Source organism: Papio anubis, chromosome 6 (assembly GCF_008728515.1).
Source record: "Papio anubis isolate 15944 chromosome 6, Panubis1.0, whole genome shotgun sequence".
Taxonomy (NCBI): domain Eukaryota; kingdom Metazoa; phylum Chordata; class Mammalia; order Primates; family Cercopithecidae; genus Papio; species Papio anubis.
Window position 1 is genome coordinate 113500395 of NC_044981.1, and position 21581 is coordinate 113521975.

General features: G+C 39.1%; 1 long non-coding RNA gene across 1 annotated transcript; it reads left to right on the forward strand.

Annotated features, from left to right (window-relative positions):
• Positions 1–4403: 4403 nt before the first annotated feature.
• Positions 4404–17318, forward strand: LOC108585558. The gene is made up of 3 exons (XR_001902074.3): positions 4404–6588; positions 8977–9059; positions 17080–17318. It is a non-coding gene; the product is annotated as an uncharacterized LOC108585558 (long non-coding RNA).
• The last annotated feature ends 4263 nt before the right edge of the window (positions 17319–21581 follow it).

A 21581-nucleotide genomic window follows, 5' to 3' on the forward strand; every position in this document is an offset into this window, starting at 1 on the left:
CTTTGTTTCAATGTCCTGCAAATGAAAAAAAAAAAAAAAAAAAGAGAGAGAGAAAGACAAAGAAAAGGCCTTTAAAACATTTTCCATCTTTCTTGCTTTTCCATATCTTTCTGACTGGGGTAGTTCAAATTAGCATAACTCTAAGATACTATTTTAGATCACTTTTCCAAGTCAGTGCTCTTAAGACTGATACTGTCAAAGAGCAAAGGCTAAATCTGATATATATATATGGTGCTGCAGCCCCTGTAACAGAGCCTGGAACTCACTTAATGATTTTTTTTTTTTTTTTTTTTTTAGAGTGCCTGATCTTACAGATCCAAATGCCCAGTTCAGAGTTGTTGGACTGGAAGACTGTACACTTATTCCAATGATTCTACCATTAATCTAATCCCTTTTGGAATTCTCTTATTGGAATTCCTATCCTAGACCAAGGCATGTGGTCTGAAAGATTTATTGGTGGCAAACTTTGGTTTTGTGAGAGAATCTGCTATTTAGAAAATGCAAAAGGCATCTCTTGCCCAGTCTGGTAAATAAGTTGAGTAATCTAACTTTTTAATCTCATTCATATGTGATTAGAAATGAACGAGACTAATTTTCTGATGTGTTTCTCCATAAACTATATTTGAAAGCAATTCCAAAACAGAAATTTCACAGATGTTTGGAAGAATGGTGATACCACTGGATTACGTGTATATCTACATGGGCAATCACCTTAAATGGAACTGCATTCCTATTATGCATATTTTTAAAAAAAATCTTACAAAGTTTTGAGACTAAAAAACAAAATTCCAAGCGGTCCTTATTCCATATTCATGGGCACTGCCTGGAGTGGGCCCGATTGTTGTGATGAGTTTGAGTTTGTGGCCATTCTTGCTGGTCCTTCAAGGTAGCAGAAAGGATGGTGCTGGTACCTTGGCTTCTTGAGCCAATTATGTTTTTACTGGAATTGGAGTAACAAGCTTCTGTGCTACCTATTAACTTCCTACATGCTGAGATGAGAATAGCTAGAAGCTGTGGAAAAATGCTGATATACTTAAAATAAAGAACCAAAATAGCCATATAAACAAACCTCAGGGAATTTTAACCAAGAAATTACTGCCAAATAAATCTGCAGCCAATCAAAATGCTGAATATTTTATTTTGAAAAGGAACTATATTTTTAGTCTCTGCCATGCTTGTCAACACTCCACTGTAATAATAAACTAAACCATTCATTTAAAAAAAAAAGATGGAAGTGACCTTTTTCACAAACTCAATTAGCCACCCCATGCATTAGTGGAGGCAGAAATGCACAAGTGACTGTTGATGATCACAAACACGAGGTTGGGGCATTTGTAGTTCATACAAGGAATAAGAAACATCTACTGTCAGATGGGAGTTCCACCAAAACTGTCGGTTTCTGTGGGCCCTTCCCACAAGAACAAAAGATGAGCTGAAAAATAAAAGTCAATTCTGGTCATGTTTCATGGTACTTCAGTAATCTTTTCTTCTCTCTTTTCTTCTTGAATGTTCATTTTATTGAGCTCATTGCTGTGAGGTGAAAGGCTAAAGAAACTAATTGTAAAAACAATATGCATCCATCTTAGATAATTTGGAAAATAAGCCAAAAATCAAAAAGAAAATAAAAATTACCCATTCCCCACCATTCAGAAATAATAGCTATTAACATTTTGATATATTGCCTTCTTATCTTTAAACGCATTATAGGTAAATAATTTAAAATACAATTATGAGGATGCATGTGATTTTGTCTTTTTTCCTTAGCATATTATAAACATTTTCCTATGTTAGTAAATAGTCTTCAAAAAGATAATTTTTAAAGGCTGCACAATAGCCAACCACATGCATAAAACATAAGTTTGTCATTGGAATTCCTGTTAATAGACATGTAGTTTCTTTTCATTTATATTAATACGTACCTATAATGAATACCTCTTTATAATGTTTTGTGTACTTGTATTAGTCTGTTTTCACACTGTTGATAAAGACATACCTGAGCCTGGATACTTTATAAAAGAAAGAGGTTTAATGGACTCATATTTCCACAAGGCTGGGGAGGCCTCACGATCATGGTGGAAGATGAAGGAAAAGCAAAGGGATGTCTTACATGGGAGAAGACAAGAGAGTGTGTGAGGGGAAACTCCCCTTCATAGACCCATCAGATCTTGTGAGACTTATTTACTATCATGAGAACAGCACAAGAAAGACCCACCCTCATGATTCAATTACCTCCCACGGGGTCCCACCCATGACACGTGGGAATTACGAGAGCTACAATTAGAGATTTGGGTGGGGACACAGCCAAACCATATCAGTACTGTTATGATTGTTTCCTTAGTATGCATTTTGAGAAGTGGAATTCCTAAGTCAAAGGATGCTGTGCAGGTTTTAGCTAGTAAGTTTCTTGTTAAAAATAAATGATGCTTCTACTAATATATTGAATACTATTGTAAGAATTACCACCCTCCATTTACTTTTCTTTCAAAGACAAGCATTATCCCTTGAACCTCAGGATTATCAGTCCCATCAGTCCCATCTCTACTGGGTGCCACCATATAAAACTAAACATGATATACAGGTTCACTGAGATGGATAATTTGTCTCTCATCTCACTGTCTGCCAGAAGGAATATGGTAGAATGTGCTAGGTGATTCAAATGTACATCCAAGAAATGTGGCAAATATGTTTGGGGTGCCTGAAAAGGTCAATCTCCATCCTTAGGTGTCTGCATAAGCTTTGCTGAACAGTGGGGCTGGGCATTTTATTTTTATAACAGGTAGATCAGGGATATCTGACTCTACCTAAAGCAGCCAGATAGAAATCACAAAAGTTTGACTTAAGAGGCTAAAAGACTGTATTCCATGAAGGTGACTTCTTCTAGAAGACTGAGCTGCAGCAGCTTTTTTGGGCCCTGAGGACTGGTGATGAAGCAGAGAGAGCTAGGGACAATTTGCAAATGAAGCCAGAGGAGGGAGCAAAGGCACAGAGGGAAGCGGAGAGACCCTTGGGCTGGGATAGAGAAGGGAGAGAAAAATAGACAGAGCAAGTGTTTAGTTACCAAAGATTTGACTTCCTATGTATATTCTTCAAGTTTCATGAAATACTCCTCTCATCTTGCAGTAAGTTCCCTTTTACTCAAGCTGACTGAAATGTGAACAAGTTATCCTTACTCAAACAATGGGACTGATGTTGATCAATCTTCCCACTGTGGTAATCTCAGGCATATGTTCTTTGTTATATGGCTAGGTGCTGGTCAGTATATATTTTTTAAAACAAGAGAGTATAACTGCTGATTGTACCTTAATTTGAAAATGTTATTTTTTTTCCCTGTAGATAGGTCATATTGGTCAGACCACATGCTGACATGTGAATTTGTTCCCACCAAATGAGTCAGTTGAGATTTTAAAAAGCAAAAACAAAAAACCCAAACACCTCCCAATTGTTCTGGAGGATAAAAAAATGAGCTAGTTGGTCTTACTGGCTTGTACTAACAAAAAATAACCCAAAAAACCTGGCTTCAGTATATTTAAAACAATAACATTAGCTCTTTCTGCTATCCCAGTGGAAACAGAGTTGTAATACACTGCATGTTGTCCGGTTTGGTGTGATTTTAACCTGGTAGTGGGATGAAAAATATTTGCTACATGGTTTAAAGTTGAAATGGCAAGAACAAAGTTCTTTCTTATTCACATTTTCTGAAGAAGCTCTCCGTGCATAGAAGAGTGTGAGCCTGGGATGGGACAGGTGAGACATACTTTGAGGGATATCAGCTCCTGCTCATTTCTACCTAGATAATGTATATACTAGAACTAAGACAAGACTCTGGGGAGGCTGGAGTGGCTTTGGTTTTTGCTTTTATTTTGGAATAGCAAAATATAGATGAGGAGAAGATGATGCAATTTTTGTAGGAGAAAAGAGTGAAGGGACAGGGTGAGGAAACAGCAGAAGCTGTTGCTTCTCTTTCCCCATCTTCTTCCAAAATTGAAATACTGCAGTATCTTAGGCACAGTTTTCTGTGAAAATGCACAGAGATGATGTCTTAGTCTGTTTTGGGCTGCTATAAAAGGATACCCAGAGGCTGGGTATTTTATAAAGAACAGAAATTTATTTCTTATAGTTCTGAAGGCTGAACATCCAGGATTGAGGGACCGGCATCTTGTGAGGGCCTTCTTGCTGTGTCATCCCATGGCAGGAGCAGAAGGGCAAGAGAATGTGGACACATTGGAGAAAGCAAGCAAAAGAGGGCCAAATTCGCTTTTCTAATAAACCCACTCTCACAATAATGAACCTACTCGCATGATAGCAGCATTAATCCATTCATGAGGGCAGACCTCTTATGACCTAATCACCTCTTAAAGGTCCCACCTCTCAGCTTTGTTGCATTGGGGATTAAGTTTCCAACACATGCACTTTTGGGGACACATTTAAACCACAGCAGATGGAGATGTGTGTGTGGGAGGATCATGAAACAGCATCTGTGAGGAAATAAATGAAGCAGGGTTGGGAAAGACAGAAGTGAAGCTGCAATACAGCTACAACGGAGGTCTCAGCTGATCCCATGGTTTCTGGAGCTGGGCTGGCCCTTCGGAGTTAGCTCAAATTAAGGCAAGTGGAGTGGGCCTTATACTCTGCATTATCTACCAGTCATTGGATGTGGGCTGCTCCTGTGTCTTCAGCAGGGGGCATAACCTTAGGCAAAGTGGCTTCCTTCTGCTGAAAACTTTTCCTGTGGAGGTTCAATTGTGAGCTGTTGGCAGTCAACACTTCTGACAGCTAGAAGCAAATGCCCTATCCAGGGGGATCTGAGCAGTGCCCCACAGTAACCACTGGAGTACACACATTCCGCCACTTGGGACCACTTGCTTCATATGGTAAGTTTATCCCGACTGCGATAAGCTCCTCCAGGGTTCCTGGATAACTCTGCCAAAGACAGGTTATTAGGTAAACTATAGCCCTTGCTACTGCACCTGGTCCTGAGGCTTCAACTTACACACATCGTCTCTCCTATGACCCATTCTTGATTCCCTTCACCCTTGGCTAGCACCTGTCTTGGTCGAGGTGGCTTGTCTGGTGTGAGCAGACTTCATTCCTGAGAGGTCTGAGCCCCTGGCCACAATGCCCTGCTTAGGCTGTGGCTGCTGCATTTGCCCATTTATCGCTAAAATTAGGCTTGGAAGTATAAAGAGATGCTTCATGGTATCACTTGGGTGCCCAATATATTCCTTCCCGCCCTATTGTATCCTTCAGTTCCACCTCTGATGATCTGGGTCACTTTACCCAGATGATTTACAGCAACAAGGATGATGACCTTTTCCTTGTCTGCTGGTCTCTTGGCATGAGGCTTTTGAAGTAACTGGGTGGCAGCTACAGTTTAAGGTTTACTGAGACTCTTACTTTGTTCCCTGGTGGAATCATTGCTCTCTGGGGATCAGGATCTCTAGACCACAGAGCCAAGTGTTTCAGGGATGGGCAATTTCAAATCTCCCTACTGGAGTTGTGATAAATAGGGCTGCTCCTACTTCCACCCCTTGGTTCCTCGTGGACCTGGGTTATAGAATACATCAGGGGACACAGCTCAGTAACGTTTATTGATTTAGGATGTGTACAGCATTCTGGAGAAGAGTGTTGCGTATTTGCAGAGTGTCACTTCTAAGCTAGTGCCTCAGCTGCACCTTCAAAAAGCTGTTTAATTTTTATCAGGCACAAATTTTCTAAGTGGGACTGTATGTGATAGAACCAGTGGATCCCGTGGTTATGTGCTCACTGCTATACTTCCTTTGTTGCATAGTAAGACCCTTGTCCAAGACAATGTTAAACAATATCCCATATCAATTGGTCCAACACTCAGTAAGGCCTGTGATCATGGTGATGGCTGAGACTTGGCAGGCAGGAGAGCAAACTTGTACTTGAAATACATATTTGCTCTCAGTCAATATGAATGACTGGTCCTTCCTGGGTGGAAATGGTCCAGTGAAGTCAACTTGTCACCAAGTGGCTGATGTCCTTGAGGGATCGTGCCAAACTGGGGTCTCAGTGTTGGCTTTGTTCCTGTAAAGTTGGTTGCAGCAATAGCAGCACTATTGGGCCCAAATATAGCCTCCATGTCTGCTCCTATGGCCTCTGTCCATGAGCCCATTGTGCCAACACTTGGCATAGCTGGTGACAGAAGCTGGCTGTTGTCAATGGGTCAAATAATTCTGTCTCATTGGTTGTTTAGTGAGTCTTCTATGATGAATGCTCTGTCATGGACATTAACATGGGAAACAAAGTCCCTCCCATGTGGTTTCTGCTCCTCTATGTCTATCTGCAGCCTATTCTCCAGACCCCCTTGTCTCTGACCTTCTAAACTTTCTTTTGACAGATCCAACCAACCAGTCACATGGTTTATCAGTGTCCATGAAACCACGTATCATCTCGACTTGAGTTACTCTCTTACCACATTGTGGATGACTAAGTGTGCTACCTAAAGCTCTGCCCGCTGGGAGATCCGTCCCCACTGCTGCTTTCAGTGCCATTTGTGAGAGGGGCTGTGACGCAGAAGCCATCCGTTTTTAGCTTGTACTCATATACCAAGACACCCATCCATTGGTGAGCTCTGCTCAGCCTTTTACAAATTTCCTTTAGCTGCTCATAAGCGATCCCCTCCCCCATGCAGCTCAGGGAGAGTGCATGTGTGGTACTGTTAGATATCATGTGGGGTTGGGCCACCTCTTCATGCAGCTTCATTGAGTGCTCTGATCCTGATGTCTTATGATGCATTGCTGCTGGGCGTGCCACTGAGCTTCTTAGTGAGGCTTGCTCCCTTTTTTAACCAGCCTGTCCTTGCTGCTCAGGTGAACAGGCTTTTTGGCTGCATGCGGAAGATTCATTCTGGCATGCTCACCTCTACAAGCCTTTTCTCCCCTTCACTGTTTGCTGCAGCAGCTCTAGCATTTCTCCTACATTTATTGCAAATACGTTTTCCAAGAGGTTGAGAGCTTCCTCTCAGCATACAGCATCATCTTCTGGGATCCTTGCAAGAGTGTTGAATTTTGAATTACAAGATGATGCTCCCATATGAATGAGCCCTCCCCCGCTTATCTGAGTTGATCTTGTCTTCCTTGACGCATCACCTTGGGATCCAGCCCCATGCATGCCCCCCAAACCCCAGCTCTAGCTAGCACTGGTTGGTTAGGTCCAGTGGCTTTTTTTTAAGCATAGAGACCCTGTCCTGGCTTAACAAGCTCAGCACTTCCCATGCTGGCTCATGTGACTTGATCCTGCTTATCGGTGTGATGTCCAGGAGGACAGATGGTTTAGATCCTGAGAGGCTCAAGTGTTGTCTTTAAGTTAAAAGACCCTGTAATGTCTTCAAGCAAAAGGTCAATGTCAGTCTTAGTAGAAGGCAGTAGGCTACTTCTGCAATCCCAGAGCACCCAAAAGTCTCTGGATTTCTAAAGTTCTTGAGCACATCAAGCCACATCTTCACATTGCAAGTCTTAGGGTCCCGCACACACTCTCAATTTTTTGTAAATAGAATCATATGATTTTTGGCAATTCTGTATCCTCCTTTTTCTACTCAAAAATATTTCCAGGATATCTTTCTATGTCAACATATATACATTTATGTTAGGTTAAACTATATGAAAAGACTGATATTCAAATGTTTTGAACCTGCAAAAATGGCATTAGAGTTTAACCTAATGGAGCTTGTTCTTCCTGCAGAATTCCCATTTTGGTAAATGGCTGTTCCGTCTTTCCAGTTGCTTAGGCCAAAAACCTTGGAGTCATTTTTTTCCTCCTTATTTTTTTCTCAGACCTCTAATGCAATGTGTCAGCAAATTCCATCTACTCTGCCTTCAAAATGTATCCAGATCTTACTCAAACTGTATCACCTTCAAGGCTACCACTCTGAATCATCATTTCTCACCTGGATTATTCTAATAGCCTCCTAACTGGTAACCTTTCTACTGCCTTTATCTTCCTTCTAGCCATACTTAAAAAAATTTTTTTTAAATATTTTGTAGAGATGGGGTCTCTCCATGATGACCAGGCTGGTCTCACACTCCTAGCCTCAAGTGATTCTCCAATCTTGGCCTCCTAAAGTGCTGGTATTGTAGGCGTGAGGCACCATGCCCAGCCCCTTCTACCCATTCTTAACAAAGGAGCCAGAGGGATCCTGTAAAACATAAATCAGATCATGGCTTTTGTCTGCTCAGAATTGCCCAAAGATCTCCTATGTCACTTAGAATAAAAGCTAAAGTCTATGACAAGCCCTGTGTAACTTGGCATCTCTGATCTTATTGATCCTCTAGTTTACTTCTCTGCTGCTCACTTGCTTCTCTTACTCAACCAGTCTCCTTTCTTTTCCTTGGGCACATCCAGCTTGCTCCTGCCTCAGCGCTCTTGCATCTGCTGTTACATAAGTCAAGAAGGCAGCTTACCCTAATATCCATGTGGCTCTCCCTTTTCTCCTTCATATTTTTACTCAAACGTCACCTTCCCTCATCTCCCTATTTCAAATGGCATCCTTCTTTGGCCTCCCTAGTCCTCTTGCCTGCTTCATTTTTATCCATAGTGCTTCTTAACATCTAACATGTATTTTCCTTACTTTTTTTGTTTACTGCCTCTCTCCACTAGAGTGTAAGGTCAAGGAGCACAGAATATTTTGCCAGCTTTGTTCACCTCTGAAGAAACTAGGATTGCCTGACATACAGAAACCATTAAAAAAAAATGTTGAATGAATGAATGAATGGATCATTTTCAATGACTTCATCATCTCTATAGATCTTTATTTACCCAGTTCAATCACTGGTGGACATTTGTTTCGATTTGTTTCCATTATGAACAAAGCATCCTCAAATATCCTTGTGAAAACATTTTTGGGGACAATCTTCTAATCCTAATGGAACTCCACATTTCCCAAAAGAGAAAATGGAGTTTAATAACTGTAGCAACACTAATAAACAGAATTTCATTGTTTTGACTTTATCTTAGGCCTACAAAGCTTGCAAAATACACACGAGAAAATAGATGTCAACTGAAGAACCGCAAATACATTTCCTTCTCAAAACGTCGAGGTAAGGTTTGTGTGAAGGCATGCCGAAGTACATGAAGGAAGTTAAGAGAGAAGTTCTTATCTTTCTCCTGTGTACAATCCATCCTCCCTCTTTGTTATTTACTGCCTTGGCAACAGCTGAGAAACTCTAATTTCACTTTGACTCCTCTTTAATCCCCGTCACCACACTCCATCATAAGGTGTCATCTTTGTGTGTGAATGCTGGTGCTTATCTCTTACATTTTTTTCTTTTCTATATTTCCCTTCCCAGTCCCTGCCTGCCCTATTTAGCTCTCATCTTAGCTGAATCCCTGCAAAGCTGAAAGCTAAAAGAGAATCTCAAAGAATCATTTCCCCAAACTATTTCCCCAAATTCTGTACCCAGAGGGATTCTAATCAGGAACCCTCCTTGCAGCATGAACCCAGGTCTCTCGGGGTCTGCAGCACATTGGGGGCAGTCATTGAAAAATGCTTAAATTAAATTAGGACTGGGTGCAGTGACTCATGCTCGTAATCCCAGCTACTCAGAGGGCTCGAGCCCAGGAGGTCAAGGTTGCAGTAAGCTGTGATCACACCACTGCACTCCAGTCTGGGCAAGATAAGGAGATCCTATCTCTGAAAAATAAAAATGTTGCCTCAACTGCGTAAGTGATTTTGTTTAGGAAAACATGTGAGACATTTGTGGGGGACCCCAGGAAATATTTGGATGGAATTTAGAGGTGCCCAAGGTCTTATACTAGCAGTTAGGGGTAATAAGTTGTTACATTTTGGATTATTGCTGTAACTGTAACAGCAACTGTATATCCCTGGTGAGGTCTGCATTAGATAGAGACAAATGCAGTGACATTTTACACATCTTAAGCTAGCAACCAGCACTGAAGTGTTTTTTATTTGTCGATCCCTGCATGTCAGAAGCAATTGGAAACTCCCTCACCCACAGTTCCAAGATGTTTGTAAATTCTTTTTTCTTTATTTTAGATACTTTATAGTCTAAGAATAATTTTTATCTCTGGCTCATCCTCTAGCCAAGTGTCTAATGCCTTTGTGAATTTATAATTCAGAATATTAATCCCCCCAAGTTAGCCTTGTATAAACAAATGATTATAGAAATGATAAAACAAATGTCAAAGTAAAATATTAAAGGGTACAGAATTTCACAAATGAAAAGACATACAAGTATTGCAATCTGGGTGGGGCAGGGAATTGGAGAGCAGTGTGGGTATGCAGAAAAACGTTATGAAAGCATTTCAGTAAGTGATTGGGTAAGAAGATAGAGTCTAAGTTAAATCAGGGCTCAACTTGTTGGCTTGTGACTTGGGCAGTATCATCTAGTCAGCAGTGGCCAGTCCAATGTCAAAATCTCTAAGTGGACATGTCCCAGCTCCTGTGGCCAGCTAGAGGTGCTAATGCTGGTCTTCACTGGGCAAGTGTGTAAATCCAGAACAAAAATTCTAACGTAATATTGCTATTGTTATGTAAGGTATGTATTTGTAGGGATTGTATGAATGTAGTAAGTTTTGTCATTACTATACCACTTTAAGTATGCTTTATCTGATTTTAAGATACGTGAGATTAAAGTAATTGACTTTGTTAATGGAACAGCACAGAGGCTTCAGAAATAACACCACACATCTACCACCATCTAATCTTTGACAAACCTGACACACACAAGCAATGGGGAAAAGACTCCCTATTCAATAAATGGTGTTGGGAAAACTGGCTAGCCATATGCAGAAAACTGAAACTGGCCCCTTCCTTACACCTCATAGAAAAATCAACTCAAGATGGATCAAAGACTTAAATATAAGATCTAGGACCATAAAAACCCTAGAAGAAAACCTGGGCAATACCATTCAGGACATAGGTGTGGGCAAAGACTTCATGTCTAAAACACCGAAAACAATGGCAACAAAAGCCAAAATTGACAAATGGGATCTAATTAAACTAAAGAACTTCTGCACAGCAAAAGAAACTATTATCAGAGTGAACAGGCAACCTACAGAATGGGAGAAATTTTTTGCAATCCTTCCATCTGACAAAGGGCTAATATCTAGACTCTACAAAGAACTTAAACAAATTTACAAAAAACAAACAAACAACCCCATCAAAAAATGGACAAAGGATATGAACAGATACTTCTCAAAAGAAGATATTTATGCAGCCAACAGACATATGAAAAATGCTCATCATCACTGGTCATTAGAGAAATGCAAATCAAAACCACAGTGAGATACCATCTCATGCCAGTTAGAATGGTGATCATTAAAAAGTCAGGTGCTGGAGAGGTTGTTGAAAAATAGGAATGCTTTTACCCTATTGGTGGGAGTGTAAATTAGTTCAACCATTGTGGAAGACAGTGTGGCCTTTCCTCAAGGATCTAAAACTAGAAATACCATTTGACTCAGCAGTCCCATTACCGGGCATATACCCAAAGGATTATAAATCATTCTACAAAAAAGACACATGCACACGTATGTTTACTGAGACACTATTAACAATAGCAAAAACTTGGAACCAACCAAAATGTCCATCAATGATAGACTGGATTAAGAAAATGCGGCAAGTATACACCATGGAATACTATGCATCCATAGGAAAGGATGAGTTCATGTCCTTTGCAGGGACATGGATGAAGCTGGAAACCATCATTCTCAGCAAACTATCACAAGATCAGAAAACCAAACACCGCATGTTCTCACTCATAAGTGGGAGTTGAACAATGAGAACACATGGACACAGGGAGGGGAACATCAAACACTGAGACCTGTCAGGGGTAGGGGACTAGGGAAGGGATAACATTAGGAGAAATACCTAATGTAGGTGACGGGTTGATGGGTACAGCAAACCACCACGGCACGTGTATACCTATGTAACAAAACTGCACGTTCTGCACATGTAGCCCAGAACTTAAAGTATTAATGATAAAAAAAAAAAAAGAAAACACATACACACATATACACAAGTTATTGACTTTATTATATTTTTAAGTTTTTTAGAGTTATCATATAGATTGAATGCTACAAAAGAATGTTCTTATTAAATTTATTAAATCTGCATGACAGGCATTTGAGCAATTCAGATGTGTTAAATACTTAATTGTAGTTCGAAGTGTCTAAGAAGATTTTGTTATTTAAGACAGGAAATTTTAGTTTTTAACTTATGAACTAATTTAAACATTTATCAAGGAACATGAAAATAACTCTTCTTATTTTTGGACAATTGCTATATTTCTAAATAAAAAAGAAAGATTCGCAAACTGAATTTAAATGTTCAGAAAAATGAAGATTCTTAATTTATAGCTTTAATAACTTGAATACTAATGTTAAACCCTGCTATACTCAATGATTGGGCAAGCAGACAGAATCTTTCTTTTTGGACATACAAACTCTGATTTTTAAGAACTCCATTGATAATTCCCATTGTGATCTCAGAGACATAGAGTAACTTAGTCCACATAGACCGAGTTCCATATTGGGGAAACACGCCATGGGGGAGGAGTTGTGCATGTGCAGTTCCCAAACGGGTCATGCTGTTCCTAGATGCTGACTGGAATGTCTAACTCACTCCTCATTTTTCAAAGTTTCATCTTTTCATAGCTGCTTGAATTCTTCAAGGTCTTTCTTCTCCCCCACAACATTATTTAGATTCATTTATACTGCCATATGTAGTCGTTTAATATTCATTCCATTCTATGAATGTACCACTGTTATTTATTCATTTTACTGTTGATGGAAATTTCAGGTTGCTTTCAACTTTTTATTTATTATAAGTAATTTCTGTTATAAATAATCTTATGCTTATCACCTGTTTGCACATGCAAGACTTTTGCTAGTATCCGTAAATATCTAGGATTGGAATTGAAGGGTGAATTAAAATAGGTGATGCCAAAGGTTGTACTGATTTCTGCTGTACATCAGTATAGGAGACATCTTGTTGCTTTAGGTCTTTATGAATACTTGATAGTGCCAAGATTTTTAATATTTGCCAGTCCTGTAGGACTAAAATTTTATACCAATGGGGGTTTAATTTGTATTTCTCTGGTTACAAATGAGCTAAGAATCTTTTAATGTTTTTAATATTTGCTTTCCTTCCTTTGTGAAATATTCATTTTAGTCCATTTTTTATTGGGTTATTTATTATTTTTAACAGACCTTGACACATAGGAAGAGATATGTATTGTATGTATTATTAATTCATAGGAGTTCATTATATATTCATGATCCTGATCCTTTGTCAGTTTGATGTGTGGCAAATATCTTCTTCCAGTTGATGGTATGTATTTTTTCTCTCTTTTAATGGCCATTTTTGATGAACATAAATTCTTTTAATATAATTTATTTTGTAAATATTTTCCTTTATAATTTACATCCTTTGAATTGTGTTCAAGAGCGGCCTAAGTACCCTGAGGTGATAAAGATATTCTCCTATATTTTATTCTAAAGATTTTTTTTGTAAAAACACCCTTTTATTTTGAAACACCTTCAAGCTAATAGATATGTTGAAAAGATAAAAATAGTACAAAGGACCTCAGTATACCCTATTCCCAGATGCACATATTATTTACATTTTACTCCCATTTTCTTTTGCATTCTCTTTCTCACCTTTTGAAAATCTCTTTCTTGAAAACTTTAATGGTAAAGTAAGTAAATCATGGCCCTTTACCCAAAATACTTCCAATTTATTTTTTTATGAATAGTGATATGCTTCTAAAAGTTTTAAAAATTAACTTCTCCCATTTAAATTCTTGGTCCATCAATAATTCATTTCTGAGTAAGTTATGAGGTAGAGAGACAATATAAATTTTTATGGAGATATCCAAGAGTCCCACACTCTCTGTAAGTAATCCAACATTTCCTCTATAATGTTACTTACAACAAATATCAAGATTTCACATGTGCATGGATCTGAGTCTGGGCTCTTCAATTTGTCTCTTTGGTCTGTTTGTCCGTCCTATTACGATAGACTACATTATCTTAATTACTACAGCATTGTAGTAAGTCTTGATATCTGACTGGGGAAATCTCTCTACGTACTTTTCTTCTTCAAGAGTGTTTTAATGACCATAAGATCTTTACTCTTTCATATAAATTTTAGAATTAGTTTGTCAATTGCCAGGAAAAGTCACTTGGGGATTTTGATTAGAAATTCATGAAATCCGTTGTTAAATTAAATAAGCAAGAGGCCAGTAAACTGAGGTTGTCTTTGTACCTTGATTTCCTACGCAACAAACTGCAATCTAACTTAGCATGTACTAAATTTGACATTTTTTTCTAACAAATGGCTGGGTTTCAGCCAATCACAGGTAGCCAACTGATTAAATCATGAGAAAATAAGGCAAATGCCAGCTGTAGTGATTCAGACGGTTTCTCTACTTGGCTTCCATATTCAGTCTATTTCCATAGCTCATTGCTCATGTTCCTGGGTAGAGCTCTCTGAACCCCTTCTGGTTCTGAATGCTGCCTGATTCATGAAATGTTCTTTGCTCAAATGAATTCTGCTAAACTTAATTTGTCTGAAATTTGATTTATAATACTATAAATCAATTTTCTAGGAACTGACATCTTTGCAAAATTGATCTATGAAGTTAGTATGTTCCTCTATTTAGTTACTGTAAAAATCCCTGCAATAAATGTTTGTAGAATATTTTTGCAGAAAAATATTGCACATTTTTTCATATTTATGTCTCAGTATTGTATATATTTCTTGATATTATAAATGGTATTTTTTAAAAATGTAAAATTCTAAATGTTTGTTATCAGTATATAGAATACAAATTGGTATTATAGCTAGTAAGCAGGCTAGAAGCTCTAATGTTAATAATAAATCTGTAAATTTTTAAGGTGGTCTATGCATACAATTATATGATTTGCACATAGTAACAATTTTGTTTCTTTTTTCCCGATCCTTATATCTTTCAAATGTTTCTTATTTATCTAGGATGACTAGGACTCTCAAAATAATATTGAATAGAAATGAGAATAAATGTTCTTGAATTGCTCCTGATTTCAAAGGGAATAATTTGTAGTATTTCAACATTGGGTGTTTACTGTCATTTTTTTGTGAATGTCTTTTATCAAACTAGAAAATTTTCTTCTATTCTTAGTCTATTGGATATTGAATTTCATTGAATGCTTTTCCTGAATCTCTGTGATGATTAATTGACCCTCTTTAATCTGTTAGATCAGTTACATTAATAGATTTCTCTGAGTTTGAACCTTGCATTCCTAGAATAAACCTAACTTGATTGTGATATAATACATATTATGTAGGATTATACTATATAGATTTCAGTTTGTCAATATTTTGTTGAGAGTTTTGCTTCTATTTTTATGGATGAGGGTTTTTTTTCTTGATTTTACAAATTTTGTAAAATAAGTTGAGGTAATGTTCTCTCTTTTCCTGCTTGCTGAAAGAATTTGGTAAGATTGAAAGTATCTGTTCCTAAATTTAGTGAGAACTCACCTGTAGAACCATTTAGGTTTAGAGTTTCTTGTGGGAAGATTTTTAATTACTGACTTAATTTTGTTAACAGTTATCAAGCCAGTCAGATTTTCTATTATTGCCTGAGTCATTTTTGGTAATTTATATTTTTCTGAGAAGTTGGCTGCTTCATGTAATTTTTCAAATTTATTTTTATAAACTTACTCATAATATTCTTTTTCTATCTTTATAATTACTGCTACATCTGTGGTTTGGTCCTCTTTTTACCTCAGTCTTAATATTGTTTATTTATAACTTCTCTGTCTTTTCTTGATCAGTTTTGCTGGAATTTTGCCCATTTATTAGTGTTTTTAAAGATGTAACTCTTAGCATCTTGATCCTCTTTATAGCTTTTACGTTTTCTATTTTGTTAACTTCTTCTCTTGCCTTTATTCTTTCTTTTTTCCTACTATCTTTGGGTCTATTCTGTTTTTCAAAGTTAACTTCTTAAATTGAATGTTTAGTGCAGTCATCTTTAATTTTTATTTCTTAAATATGGTCAACATAATTATTATAGAAATTTATAAAATAAGTTGCCTTATCTGTACTGCTTCTTTTTTTCCCTCTATGAGTTTGGAAGTTGTGCAGTTTATTTCTAGTCTTTTAGTGTATCCCTAGAATTTTATCATGTATATTTAATCAATGTGTCTAATGTTAATAAATATTTTATTCTTTTGAATAATCTAAATATATCCATATGCTTTTCCTTCAATTACCTCTCAATCAATTTACATGCTATTATTGTCAGCAGGTAAGAGCTATATTTAACTCAGTCTGGTTTTTATTTTCTCATCTCCACAAATTAGACATTGTTATCTCTAAGTTACTCCATGATAAAAAAATAAGTCATCACCATTTTGGGTTCCAAGGTAATTATTGCAAGTCCTAATTATTGCATGACTTACACTGGCCTTCATTGTCCTAAGGAGTGCAGACTTTTAGTCTAGGCCTGATTTGGAGGATACCAAAACTATTTTAAAAATCAAATCTGTGAAACTATTGCTGTTTCTGAGAACTGTTTACCTCAGACAAATTTCCCCTTGATTGAGATGATCAAACAACGGCTACTCTCTCACCCTTTCCTGTTTTCATACCCTGACACATACTGTGTTTTCTTTCTAATGAAACAAGTCTAGGGGAATTTTCTAGTACCCCTAAAAACCTGCTTTTAAAAATAAAGTTCATGAAATATTTCCCCTCTTACTGGGATTCCACTGATTTCCACTGGTTCCCTTTCCTTTCCTTGCGCCTGAAGCCTTGGGTCTTTATTGGCGAATAAAGTATTGGGTTAGGTATGAGATATTTAATATGTGAAAACAAAAAGCCTCAGTAAATGGAGACGTGGGCTTTAGTTGTCAGAGTGCATTCCATGTGTTTCCTGAGTAAACGTTTCAGAAAAACGCTTAAAGACAACAGACTCTAATCAGGCCAGCACAGCACACACACAAAAAGGCCAAGTGAAAGCGTTAAGATAAGAGAGAATTATGACTATTCTCTCTGAAAAGGAAAACTCTATTTCTGAAACTGTAGAGTCAAAACAGTTGAATTCTTTGTCCTTACAGTCCTGCTGGGAGTGAAGAACTACCAGGTTTCTGACCTGAACAAGAGCAAGGACCTGCCTCCAAGCTGTAGGACTCTTAAACCCATGCCCTGACGCAAATGACCCTCTCAAATGACCCTCTGGTACACATGTTGGGTTCCTTGATTTTGGTCTCACTCAAAGCTTATTGTGTGTCAGATTTACAAAAAGGGAAAAGCCCGTCTGTGACCAGATGAAGAGACAATGCAAATCTTACCTGGCTCTGATGGTGCTGGATCACAGCAGGCCTGCAGGCCCTTAGGAGGCAACATGGCTTCCCTGCAGACGTCCTGTGGGTGCCGGGGTGAGAAGACAACAGGCCTTCGGAAGACGTGGCTGCAAAGTCAAGCCACAAAGTGACAATGATGACCTCTGACTGAGAAGTAGAAGACTGGAGGGAGAATGTTAAAATGTGGTCAAGATTTTGATTGCAAAATCTACACTCAAAATGATCATTTAGGTTATTATTATTTTTTTTTTACCCATAAAATGGGTTTATCTGAGATAAACAGACATCTCTTTGTTCAGTATGGGGAAACTTCTTCCATAAATATGCAGTAATCGAGGATGTTTTTCCCTTTGAAGTTTACTGCTTATAGTATTTCTAGATCTCAACTTGTGAACATTACCAATTTTGCAATATTTTGCTTTATCAGTGTTTTAAGTTTTACCTCTCATTTCTTGAATGGTTGTGGAGACTGTCAAATGGAAGTCTGGGGCATATCTTTTCTAAACTTGCTTAGAATCCTTCTAGAGCTTATCTTTTTCTTAAGATTGAGGGCTGTCATAGATGAATTTAAATTTCTTTCTATGTTTCCAATAGAAAATTCATGTTTAATTTCTAGATGAATATAAGGTATTCTTTTTGAGAGTGGTTTTATTTTTTAAATCATAATCACATAAAAATCTGTTGTGTGAGGATAGAAACTTTATAATTTTATATTTGTATTTATTTATTTAGACGTTGTCTCTCTCTGCCACCCAGGCTGGAGTACAATGGTGCAATCTTGGCTCACTGCAACCTCCAACTCCCGGGTTCAAACAATTCTCCTGCCTCAGCGTCCCAAGTTGCTAGGATTACAGGCATGTACCACCATGCCTAGCTAATTTTTGTATTTTTAGTAGAGATGAGGTTTTGCCATGTTGGCTAGGCTGGTCTCGAACTCCTGACCTCAGGTGATATGTCCACCTCAGCCTCCCAAAGTGCTGGGATTAGAGGCATGAGCCACCGTGCCGGGCCTGTAATTTTATATTTAGACATATGTTCATGTGTGTGCTTTATTTTAAATTATATTAATATTTGTCCAGTGTCCCCAGTGTGCCAGGTATTACTGTGTCTTACATATAGTAATTTATTTGATCCTCATGAAAGCCCTATGAATATGTACTGTCATTATTTCCATTTTGTATGTGAGGAAGCCTGGGCACAGAGAGGTTAAGTGACTTCCACCCAGTCAAACAGCTCATGAGGCCGGACCTACGGCGCTGCTGACTTTCACGATGCTCTGCTGTAATATAATAACTCACTCAGCATTTAACCTGTTTCCCAGCTTCATCCACATGTGGACACTGCATTAACTTCTAGAAGCACCAGGACGTTATGCTAAGCCGGACACCAAAGGACAAATGCTGTCTGATTCCACTTGTGTGGCGTCCCTAGAATAGGCACATTCATGGAGACAGAAAGTAGAATGATGGCTACTGGGGGCTGGGGAAGGAGGTGTGGGAGTTGTTGTTTAATGGGTACAGGGTTTCTTTTTGTGAGGGGAAAGGAGTTCTGGAGATAGATGGGGGACTGGTTGTACAACATGTGAATGTACTTACTGCTACTGAAAGGTGCACTTAAACTGGCTTAAAATGCTATTTATTTTATTTTATTTTATTTTTAACCATAGTTTAAAACACCCCACTAAAATTATTTTCAGTAGGCCAATGATTCAGGGAACACAGAGCATCTCCTGTCACTGGAGTTGCTGGATAATGGAAAAGTTGTGTTCAGCTACTTTGAACACTTCAGAAGCAAAGGAGACTTGAAATTGGGGATTGACCTGAGAGATAGCTGTAACTTGGAAAACTGTGCATGGCTTTGATTCTGTCATATGCATTTCTTCTTTTGGTTTCTGCTGTGGATTGGTGGAAAACAGAACCTAGAGCTGCGTCTGGTGGGAGGGCTGGAGACTGTGGCAGCAGTGTCCCTCTCCTCCTGTGCCAGGAGTAGGTGAATTGGCTTGACTGCTGGCAGGCCTCCCCGGGCTGGGCTCTGTGAGCTTCTCTCGCAGGTCTGGGCTCCAGCTCTTGGACATTTTTGCCCTTGACTGACCGTCTCTGGCTGCTATGGTCTCTGTGCGTCCCAGCCTGCTGCCTTCCTGCAGTGGTCCGGGACCGGGCCTCCACCGCAATAATAATCACCCCCGTTTTATCAGGCACCGGGGCATATGGTATAATCTTCACAGCAGCCCCTTCAGGTCAGTGCCAGTATCCCCGATTAACAAAGGAAGATGCTTCCTCCAATTCCCACTGAGGAAATTAGGGCCCCCAAATACACTTTCTCATAGTACCCTGTACGTTTGACCCCAGCCCTTTCCTCCACGTAGTTGCCAGATCAGTGTAATTTGTTGTAATGTCTAGCTCCCCTATTAGTAAGTTCTGCCTCTGTTTTTGTTCCTGAAAATAACTCCAGCAAGAGGCAACACAGTGCTGAGCATGCATTAGGCTTTTGGCCAACATTTTTAGAATGAAGAAATTAGTTGCATAACATGTCCCAGGTCCTGTTGCAAATCAATGACAGGTTAAAAAACAGGATTAAAATAAAACCCTATCACATATCTCTTCCTTGTTCTCTGTTTTTAAAATTATATATGCACATATATATGTACAAACACATCTACATATGTATATGTGTATGTGTATGTGTTTACGTGTGTGTGTGTGTATCTGTGTATGTGTGTGTGTATCTGTGTATGTGTGTGTGTATATATATGCTTTTTAAAAAAATAAGGCAGGAAGGGCCGGGCGCAGTGGCTCAAGGCTGTAATCCCAGCACTTTGGGAGGCCTAGACGGGTGGAGAGGTCAGGAGTTCAAGACCAGCCTGGCTAATGTGGTGAAACCCTGTCTCTACTAAAAATTAAAAAAAAAAATAGCTGGGTGTGGTGGCGTGCGCCTGTAATCCCAGACATTCGGGAGACTGAGGCAGGAGAATCACTTCAACCTGGGAGGTGGAGGTTACAGTGAGCTGAGATCGTGCCATTGCACTCTAGCATGGGCAACAGGGATGAAACTCCATCTCAAATAATAATAATAATAATAATAATGATAATAAGGCAGGAAGAAGAGAAAAAGAAGACCTGCATTTCCCTAAGGGAAGAAGCAAGCAGGGGTGAATGACAGCCTTCAGTGACAGGCAGGGGATGTCAGAGAGAGTCAATGCCAGAGGCTTAGCTCCTGGTTGGGCAGCAGAGGCCCTCAGGGTGACAGCCCTCCCTCCCAAGGCTGGGATACATCAACAATGAGGTGGAACTATTGATTGAGATCAGAGTCCATCAAGTCCCCACTGCATGAAGCTCAGTTCTCCTCTACACTGACTAGCTCATCTCTGTCAGTACCTTCCCCCACTGTCTCCTGCTATGGTCTGAATGTTTGTGCCCCCCACTCCCCTGCCAAATTTATATGTTGATACCAAATCCCCAGTGCAATCGTCTTAAGAGGTAGAGCCTTTGAGAGGTGATTAGGTCATGAAGGCTCTGCCCTCATGAATGGGTTTAGAGCTCTTACAAAAGAGGCTTGACAGAGCTTGTTTGCCCCTTCCCCTTCTGCCATGTGAGGAACATACAAGGCATCATCTATGAGGAACGAGCCCTCACCAGACACTAAATCTGCTGGCACCTTGATCTTGGACTTTCCAGCCTCCAGAATGGTGAGCAATACATTTCTGCTGTTTATAAATTACCCAGTCCAAGGTATTTCACTACAGCAGCCTGAAATGGACTAACACACCCCCATTCACACTTTAACACACACAATCAGACACGTAACACTCACGTACCTGCATACACACAAACAAACCCTTAAATCTACACATGTGCACACTCACAGACGCATACGCTTATACACACCCACACAGATCCACATATGAACATACACACACACACAGACTCACACCTGCACATACACTCACACATACACCCACACATAGTCACACACACTTGCCTATGTGGGAGTCTGAAAACATTATTTTCGTGCTTTCTGAGGCTCCCTATTTCCCTTGGAATTAAGTTCAAACTCCTTGGCATAGCATTTGGGGCCTGTCACATGGAATCTGAACATGTTTTTCTGGCCCTTTCTCCTCCCACATAGCTCTATCCATGACATCCATCAGGAGGCAATTGGGTTCCCAGCCTGGATTACACTGGTTGGCAGGGAGGCTGTGAGTTGGAAGCCTGACGTTGGGAGCCCTCTTTCCTTGTCTATGCCATTAAAGCCTTCCA